The sequence below is a fragment of the Chenopodium album genome, chromosome 14 (genome assembly GCF_948465745.1).
Source record: "Chenopodium album chromosome 14, dcCheAlbu1.1, whole genome shotgun sequence".
NCBI classification, from domain to species: domain Eukaryota; kingdom Viridiplantae; phylum Streptophyta; class Magnoliopsida; order Caryophyllales; family Amaranthaceae; genus Chenopodium; species Chenopodium album.
Window position 1 is genome coordinate 44,862,910 of NC_137847.1, and position 10,631 is coordinate 44,873,540.

The following is a 10,631-nucleotide window of genomic DNA, read 5'->3' on the forward strand; positions in this document are numbered from 1 at the left end:
ATTATCCGAAACCGGAACCTAATCTACAGGTTTCAGTTCTGGAACTTGCGGGTCCAAGCAGGTTTCGGTTCCACGTCAAGGTACCCTAAATTTTTGCTCACCCCTAGTTAAAATTAATTTTGATGGTGTTAGAAGTATCAAGTATAAAAGAAACTTCCATTACAGAGATGTATAAAAGAAATTACAAAGTTTCAACCTAGCGCCTTGAAGTCAATATACTCTACTCAAAAATCTTAAAAGTCTTGACACTTAAAAGTCATGACACAAATGGTTTGTTGTAACTTTTTTCCAATTGTGTCTCAATATGTCGTTGTAGTCATCACGTAGAAAATAATAGGCACGACTAATAGGAAGTAGAGTCGCGGAATTTGAATCTTGTAAAGTTGTAAGTACAATAAGATGGATAAATATACAAAAAACATTAGTGGTAGCATTAACATCATATCACCAGAGCGCATCACTGAAAGCCTTACACATACATACAAAGCATATCCAATAGGCACATCAAACATGCTTCAAAGCAATTATGTTCAACTAAATCAAAGTATCAGCTACATAGTTATGAACACAACTCATATTTGGCATTCATCTATTCGGCTTTTCAGAATCTGAAAAGCAGGATTAACCCAAGCACCACAGCTACATTGCATGCCAGCCCAGTTGAAAGAACCTAATCGAGACTTGCACCCCGTGCAATAGAGCTTCTCCCAAACATATCCTTCTTGAACTGGTGTAAAAGTAAATTACCAAATTTAGCATCTTCATAATGTTGGATTCATGATTACTGTATTGAAAACAATAATAATAAAGCCAATACTCTTCAGGTCTTACCTGTTTGCATCCACTTCAAAGGCTCGACAAATATGGCAGAGCATTCAGGCAATGAATTGGACTCACCCTTCTTCTTTCTCCATCCAAAGCTTTCCTCTCCCTTACCTTGCTCATGTGAAACTATACTCTCTTGTGAAGCAACAATTTGACGGCATTTCTTACAGCGATAAATCAGCTTAGTTTCCTCATCAAGATGTACTTCAGAGCTAATGTCAGAGCTAACGGCTTCTGTCATTATATGAAAGCAGGTGATGCTTTTTAACAACCTAACAAGTTAGGAACGAACACAGATATGTTGAGAAAGATATACGAAGAAGTCAAAACAGCAGCTGTTCCACAACATTAGCAAAATTCAACCCATTTTCGGGAACATGTAAGATGCAACATCAGCTAACAAGCAATAAACACTCAATCAATACAGAAATATGTGCATCTGTTATTCGCTTAAATTAGTGTTTAAGATAAGTAAGAAAATTTCAGCAGCTTCACTTGTTCCTCATCAAAGCATTCATGTCATCTTGCTTTAGTGGTCTTAAAGATGATAAGTCCCAAAGAGAGAACTGAGTTATACAAATGACTAGTAAGGGCAGGAAGGAAATAGGAAAATTTTGCAATCAATTCAAATATATGCAGAAGATAATTATCAGGGGAAAAAAATCTGGAAAAGCACAAAAGACTATGAAAGATCTTACGCAAAGTTCTGAAACATAATAGGCAATATAAAGACTGCAGAATCTTCTTAGTCAATAGGCCATTTTGATCTCTTCAACAATATCCATTATATACAATCAAATACTAAGAACGATACAAGATAAATCCAAAAGTTTAATACGTAGTATATACTGAGGAAAAGATATTATTTGGCCTAAGATATATTTCAGAATCTGAAGATGCTATAGTCAAAATCCTTCCAAGACCATTTCCTCCAAATAATTGAAACCATATCAAATGGAAAAATGTGCTTAATACTGCCTCTAAATCAGTTTCAAAGGAACAACACTGGTCTCATTCAAGCCAAGCAAAGCTTCTGCAACAAACTCCCATTTTACACATATTATTCTCCTCCATCTGCAGCTTGTACTCAATGCTCAATTCATCCATCTAACATACATGCAAACATATTAAAACATTGATTCTATATCTCAATTATGCCGTTCTTTCACTCTTTGACTAGAAAAGAAGGATATCTAAGAGACAAGCTTAAACTCTTAATATTCTCTATAATTGACCACAATATGCCACTGAAACCTATGGATCTATGTCACCACACTGGAACGGAAACAATGAAACACCAGCCACCAGAATCTTTAAAAAAAGGAAAGAAAAGAGCGAGATGAAAGAGGCATGGAATACAGTACTATGGCATCTAGCAGAAAAGTAAGCTAAGCAACTTCAAAAGCACTAAAGTCCAGCATACAGGTTTACTTTGTTACTGAAGATAATCGACTTCAAGAATAAGATGTGTAAATCATCTCATATTGGTCACATCTTCCCTTGCTGGCCCGTTGGAATGAAAAGGAAACTTTTTAATGCAAAAGAAAGTGAAACGAGGTTATCTTATCACACACGGAAAAAACAATCCTCACAGTAGAAGTGAGGAATGATGCAAAGACAGCAAAGTACTTACGCTCCTAAAAGATCCCCACATCAGAAAAGTGAAGAAGAATAATCTAGTCGTATACAAACAAAATGATTACTAAAAGTCGCCATAGAAGGTAAGAAAGTTTGGCAGACTTAGAAGAGAACTCCGCTGATTAATATGTCCCCAAAATTCTAGCATTCAAAGGAACATATCGGTTTGACAAGGCTATTATACTCTCTCCACATGGGCAGCATCACTCAGGTCCCCAATTCGCCTTATTGCTTCAGCTTAACATTCAAACTGAAATTAAATAGAAAGACTACTTCAGAGAGTAAGAAGTCGTTCATCTATCATATACATTCTCTCCACAACCCACCCCCCATAAGTAATTAGGTCCCCAATTCGCCTAAATGCTTCGGCTTGACCATCAAATTGAAATTCATTAGAAAGGCTACTTCGTGGAATTGAAAGATCATTCAACTATCATATATTATATCCACAATGCACCATCCATACAGTACTTAAGTACCCAATTTGCTATATTTCTTTGGCTTACCTTAAATTTTGAAGGCAAAGAGGTTGTTTAAGTGTTTAACTAGTGAAATACAAATGTAAGAAATACTAAAATTTCGATTACCGGTCACGAGCACAAAGCTTAAACAATTGAAGACAAGACAAGGATAAACAGAAACTCAAATCAAATACCCAAAACAAAGTCCAAATTATGTATGTAATTCTTGCTACACTCTGCAATAATCAGCACTATGCCACAAGATACCCAAAAACATTATATAATACCCAGAAAATACAAATATGACAATCAAATTACATGTTAAGGAAAACCCAAGTAGGATGTTGAACAAAACTTATAACTTGACGATTAAAATGGTAAAAAATGTTAGGAATTCTGAACAAAAATCTAATGAATTCACGATCAAATAACAAAATGCAGATGACGGTAAATAGGAATTCATATAAAACATAAGTTGAAAAAGATTGGCACACAAAAAAATTAATGAAAGCAAAAGAGAGAAGAGAGTACCTTGGAAGATGATGTTACTCCTGTCACTCTGTCAGTGTGTGCGCGACAAGATGGAGAAGTTATTCGATGGTGCTCAAACTACCCAAGTGCTGGAGAGGGTTCCTTCCTTTCGGCAATTGGGTGTAACTGAAATAAACAAAAAAAACAACGAAAAATGGTAACTCTTATTTATCTTGGGGTGATTTTAGCCAGGGAAAATTCAAGTTTAAACTAAGAAAAATTTAATAAGGATAGTATGATTACCTTTGCAGACACACTAGAACTTTGGCATTGGTGCTGCTCCAGGATATTTGCTGACAGCAATTTGCCTATCATCTCTGCTGATATTTGAGAAATATAGGTTAAATTAACCAGTAAAACAGAAAAAATCAGCACCATCCAACTCTGTATCATTCATTGGACACCAGCAAGGCTTTAACAACATAATGGAAATCACAGGACAGATAACAGGTACTGTTAACAAACAGATTAACAAACCTTTGTTTTGCAGCTAACTCTGAGGTCAACAGAGAGCTACATATTTCTATCAAAAGTATACATACATGTCATGAAGAGATGCAGCACTGGTTCAAGATTTTTTAAGTTTTTATCGAAATGTATCATCACAAATAATATATTTTTTTTTAAAAAAAATTGTATTTTTTTAATACAAAGAAACCCATATTCCCTATCCAATACAGCTGTTGTTAGTTTTATAATATAATTGAGTTTTTGAGCACAACCAATGGAATTTGAAGTCAATTTTCAGATAATTTGGAAATACGGTTGGGGCATAATAGTATTCAATGATGTTCGACGAGGAAACAAAGAAAATAAAATTAAAAATTGAGGATAAAAAAGACCAAATAATTAGCTAGGGGTGACACTCAAATCTTAGTAGAAAGGAATGACGACTAATTTGTTCACACGATGCTCAGAATAGATAATTACAGGGGGAGAAGGTGGTAGGAGGAGGAGGTAAGGATGGTTGCCAGCAAATGAGAAGGGTACTGGGGAAGTGAGGAAGTGAGGAGGAGAGATGTGAATTCCATGAGGGAAGACTAAATTTTTTAGAAACATAATATAGGGAGCCAATAATAACGTGCCATGTGGCCAACTAACTTACTAAACCAGTTCAAGTCACCAGATCATTTTGAGAAGACACTGCTATAAATTAACATAGCTTAAGCATCAATACATGGCAGAAAATAGGAAAATGATGATTTTTTGATTAATAAACTGAATTAGAGCACTATTGTACGATAATTCCACTTCCTAAAGGTGGATTCTCTCCCAATTTAGCTCTCTAAAGCTAACCTAAAGATCCAACAATATTCAACATACTGATCTCTTCCCTAATCTTCTCTTATTTATAGCATTTCTTCTCTAACTTACTTCCTAAGCTTCCCATTACTAGTTACATAATTACAAGGATTTTGTCTCAATTCCTAAGCTTCCCATTGCTAGTTACATATATATATATATATATATATATATATATATATATATATATATATATATATATATATATATATATATATATATATATATATGTGAGTATTTTGTTTAAAATGCCCCTTTCCCCTAATATCACGTCATTGCAGACCCTGACTATTGTGGAAGAACACAAATAAGGATTAATTTTGGTAGTCTGACTATAGTTAAGATAGCTATTAATTATTCCTAGAACAAATCTTTCAAGGGTAGAATGACAAAACATCAACTGGGAAAAGCTAGGCAATTCACCAACCTGTCAAAGAATGAACTATTGCAATCCATCTCTGATGCAACTTCTATTGAATGTCTTCTGTGCGACTGCAAAATATCATTGTGAACCAGGTTATAAACATACTGAAGCCCGTTTAAATTCTCTAACAAAAGTCAAAGCACAAAGGATGGGATTTTGGGATACATTGAGTTAAAATTGTCTCATATGGAGAGTAATGATCAAAAGCAGTTATCACAAAGATGATTTGTTTCCCCAGCTTGAGCACCAGATAGCTCCATCAATATCGCAACTGATTGGTAAATTTTGGCACTGGTAATACCTCCAACTTACTCCTCAAAACCCTCATAATCTATAATAAACACATCAAAATATCCAGCATCTTTCATATTCTCAGTTAATCCTTCCATTATGGGATATATCTCATGTGAAAGTTCCATGGATGAATCCCCTACCAAGAAAGGTTCAAAACCACTTCCTAAATCAACCCAAGCACAACCTGGGGACTTAAGCAACCCTAAGTCCCTCATATATGTTCGAACTCTTGCCAGTTTGTCCCAACAGCTAGCAGCAGCGTACATATTAGCAATTAACACATAGTACCCTGGATTTCTGGGCCTCAATGCCAACAGTTTCTCAGCTGCCCACTCTCCTAAATCTATATTCCGATGGATTTGACATGCCCCGATTAAAGTAGCCCACATATCAGCACTTGGTTCAAAAGGCATTGTTCTAATGATCTCTTCTGCTTTCTTAAGCAACCCAGCCCTACCAAAAAGATCCACCATGCATGCATAGTGTTCCAAACAGGGTCTTATGCCATACACACTCCACATTTTTTCAAACAGCAACTGACCCTGAATCACAAGACCAGAGTGGCTACATGCTGACAAAACTGCAACCAAACTAATAAGATCAGGTTTGATTCCAGAACTATTCATCTCTTCAAATAGTTTCAATGCAACTTCTCCCTCTCCTAGAATACCATAGCCAGTTATTAAAGAAGTATATGTAACAATATCCTTCCTAGTCAAAAAATTAAACACTGTTTGAGCCTCTGAAATCCTTGATGTTCTTGCATACATCTCCACCAGGGCATTCCATAATAGCAAATACTCACTGAAATCTAGACGCTTGATGATGAAGCAGTGGAGTTCTTTTCCATGTTGCAGATTAACTTCTCGAGCACACAAGGGAAGAATGCTGGCTACAGTAACATAATTTGGTCTAAAGCCACAAAGCAACATATCCCTAAAGAGAAAGGAGGCTTCTTCATATTTTCCATAATGTGCATAACCTGAGATTATCGAATTCCAAGAAATTATATCCTTTTCTTCCATCTGTTGGAATATAATATGTGCATGTCTGTGATCTTGACACCAGGCATACATGGTAATTAATGCATTCTGAACATTTAGAAAATTAGCACAACCACCACGGATAATAAAAGCATGCATCTCTTTCCCTGTTTTTATAGATCCTATGTGAGAGCAAGCGCTCAAGCCACTGGCCATTGAAACAGCATCCAACTTAACAGCACAAGTTCTCATTTGAGAAACCAAATCAAGTGCTCTAACATAGTTTCCAGTTCGCAAACACCCACCAATAATGGTGTTCCATGTTATAATGTTTAATTCAACATCTTCAAGCCGCATCTTCTCAAACAGCACAAATGCTTCTTCCCACATACCCTTGGAAGCATATCCAGATATCATAGAATTCCATGAATATCCATCCTTATTGGGCAAGTTATCGAACAAGACACGAGCAACGCCAACATCGCCACATTTACCATACATGGAGATCAATGCATTTTGAACACAAATTGACTCCCCATAATTGCTGACCAAAATGGAGCTATGGACTTCCTTACCAAAACCAAGATCTAATTGTTCACCACATGCCTTTAGCACAGATGGATAAGTAAATTCATCCGGTCTGATCCCAAAATTCAACATTTGTCTGTAAGTACACAGAGCTTTATTTGAGAGTCCATTTCTTACATATGCAGATATAAGGATATTCCAAACCAAAGGATCCAAAACACTAGATTTTTCAGCTATCAAATGTGCCTCAGGCAATAGATTAAAAGTTGAGTATAAAGTGACAAGCTTAGGCAGTAATAGACTATGTTGATCAAGACCCAAACATATGATCTGGGAATGGAGCTGCCTACCCTGTTGAAGTGACTTGTGTTTTGAACAAGCTATAAGTAGGGAATATATTGGCTCTAAGATTTGATCATGTGCAGCAGAAGCAGTGAAATGAAGTTGGATCAAAGAGAAGGCTCTAAATGCTTTACTGAGATCACCATGACTAATGCATTCCTTTAAAGATGTGAGAAAAGGATGAAACATCAATCTTTCCCCAGTTTCAAATGTTTTTGATGCTCTTCCTAGAGTTTCCAATATCAGCAACTAATTTGTTGCACCCAGTATGTTTGATAATTTGTTTCCACTTAACGTTCCAAGGTAAAAAGGGCTCAATCCAGAATATAAACAACTCTCTAGGAGACAACCATGAAGGAGAATGTGGCATGCACAAGGAAGAACATTATTTCCAGCAGTAGGTGAAAAGTACTCCTCATACTAAAAATCTTTGTAGTTGACCCGTCAAAAGTAAATTAACTTTTATCTGCAAACATATTAGCAAAGTTAACTGACAAAATATGAGAAAAATGGCAAGATGGAAGAGCAAACATTGATATAACAGTGTTAAACTCCTGTCATAAACAAATAAGTATCTCTGTTAGTGCAAGTCACAAAAGAAACTTAACATTTCCGCTTTCCTTGAGATATAAACATGTAGTTCTTACTTCTTGACTTCCTCATTTTATTAGAAGACTCTTACCAAAAATCACATTCTTTGCAAAATAAGGCTGCTAGAAAAAATAAAGTTGCAAACAGCTAGCAATCATTTTCAAATAGTAGTTCTTCTCAGTAAGAAGCAGAACCATTGCTTCTGGAAAGTAAATTCAGCAAATGTCTAATGATGATATGAAATATAACATGGAACTTACCAAGTTTATCTACAAGAGTAGATAAAACACTACCCTGGCATCATACATTCAACAGTTCTCCAAAGTATTGGGAAAAAAATAAATGTGAACCACACACAAGAGGAAAAACAACAATTAAGGAACTCTCATCAAGAAAGCTTCATCCACATAACAAGAAATCTTACACCCTTGAGTATTATTCTCCAATATTGTGGCAGTAAAAGAATACAGAAAAGAAGAGCTATCCAAATTCCAAACTTTATACACCACCATACTCTAAATAGCCAAAGCAACAAAGCTCAACGCAAGTCGCAAAATCAACAAAGAGAATGCCTATAACCTGAGCAGCATCAAGCAAGCAACTAAGCAAGCAAATAGACCAAAAAAAAAAAAAAAAAAAAAGGCCCCCTAAAATTGCTACACATATGAGTCATAAGCAATTGTTATTACTACATGCATCACCAATGACTCAGTGACTACTATTGCTCAAATGAAACCAAAAACAGACAACCAAAAAAATAAAGCAAAGCCAGTGAATTATCAATGTGATTGAATCTAAAACAAGATGCAAAGAACACTTCAAAATCGTAAAAAAATTTAATACTTGGTAAGAAACTGGAATTGAAATGCAACTAACTCATTCAGATTACCACAAGTATAGATTGCATGTACCAAGAATTAAGATACAACTAACAAATTGATGATGGAAATGAAAATCAATGGCAATCTTAAAAACGAATTAACGTTTCATTTCAAATAAGGGTTTATATTGAAAATTAATTAGAAAGCAAACCCCAGCAGCTATATCAAAGCAGCACGGCTTCTTGCAAGCAGGATCTCCTTTTAGGGGCCAATGGGTATAGGAGTCAAATGAATCCCTACCTCTTGTCCTCTTCTCTCTATCTTTGACGCAGGGAACAAAACCAGTGGCCTTGTGTGATTAGTTAGGTCTGATTTTTTTTTTCTCCGTATTTTTAATCCTTTTATCTTAGTAAATAGTTAGGTCGGGTTTCTTAATTTCTTAAGCTAAGCTTTTTTAACCTTTGTTTAGGCCTAAGTTGTATCCAGTGACATAGGTAGTATACTAGCATTAACTTTTAGGATTGGCCTTTATGAACTAGAATTGAGAATCTGAGAGTGCTCATATCAGTCAACAGAGCATGGCGGTCTGCTGGCCTGCTCCCTTTTAAGAGCTATCGGGAGTTTTCTTTGGCTAGGCCGGGGGTAAGCTATTGTGTTGCCACAGTAGGACTAGGGCTAGGATTTCAAATTTCATGCCTTCATGGTGTTCATGTTTCTATTGCTTTCTTATATCTATAAGTTGTTAAATACATCCAAAAGGGTGATTTAGGATGGAACTTCTTGAGGACATGGTTTTCTTTCCTAGTAATAGAATTATAAAAAATAAAAATAAAAATAAATAAAATTCATTTGAAACGTCACTTATATCATCACACTCTATACATATTTTAAGAAATATTCTTGTTGTGTTCACAATTTTTCACAGCAGCTTATTTTTCACCAGAATATTACGCTTGTATTTTCCACAGCCATTGTGCGTGCATCATGCCTACACTTTGTGCCAAGGTTATACAAATCCTATTGCATTTGACCTTATTTAATACTGTTTTAATATAACGCCCTAAAACAAATACATATGTATATAAGTATCTAAACCATCATTCAACAATTGATTTTCCATGCCAATACACTCTAAACAACTAAATATTTGTACAAGCCATTCAAGAAATGCAGATTCAGCATTAAAATATACAAGCACACTAAACTAATCCAAATTGGCCATTCCAATAATTGTGGGTAACTACATCCAGGCCCGCCCCTGAGGCAGGGCAGGAGGGAAAAGAGCTCTGATTTCATAGTTAAATCCTAACATTAAAGTGTTGTGCAATACATTAGCAACCAAATTTGATTCATAATTTTAGGGATATTTGATTCAATCATCGATCTCATAATTTTAGGTATATTTGATATGATGATAACAAATACAAACAACTTACCTCAGAACCTGCTTCAATGGGGGATACAAGAACTAGATTCACGCCAACTGCGCTTCAATGGACGTTGAGTGCGCTTCAATGGATATCTGACTAATCTGAGAGAGAGCAATTCTATGGATCCCTATGACCCGTCACAGTTATTAAAGGGATAGATCCGTCTTATAAATAAATGGGCTGAGTCTTTATACGATCGTCTAAATATATGACAGCACAGACCTTAAGGGTTTTGAGTAAACCTCTTTTAAAATTGTTGTTGTTACCTAGACCTCCTTTAGGCACCATTGCCAACACCCCCATGCCCCTCCCTCCCACTAAATTACCATAATATCTACAACCCGTCCCCCTTAGTCTCCTACATTTTCTCTCTCCTCTTATAAATCAGTTTTCTTCATAATTTTATTAATATTTGAAATTTCTCCCTCCTCATAATTTTACCACTTTTTCTCCCCTCATAA

At 35.6% G+C, this 10,631-nt stretch overlaps 1 pseudogene across 5 annotated transcripts; it reads right to left on the reverse strand.

Annotated features, from left to right (window-relative positions):
* Positions 1-391: 391 nt before the first annotated feature.
* On the reverse strand, positions 392-10,320 carry LOC145580285 (pentatricopeptide repeat-containing protein At1g71490 pseudogene; annotated as a pseudogene). Of its 5 annotated transcripts, none has more exons than XR_014099368.1 (7): positions 10,177-10,320; positions 5,347-7,794; positions 5,185-5,249; positions 3,699-3,772; positions 3,456-3,581; positions 832-1,097; positions 392-727 (listed from the first exon to the last, which is right to left on the reverse strand). The product of XR_014099368.1 is annotated as a pentatricopeptide repeat-containing protein At1g71490 pseudogene, transcript variant X2 (transcript). The 5 variants fall into 5 exon arrangements; XR_014099370.1 differs by having other exon boundaries at positions 3,699-3,775; XR_014099367.1 differs by having other exon boundaries at positions 5,185-7,794.
* Between the last annotated feature and the right edge of the window lie 311 nt (positions 10,321-10,631).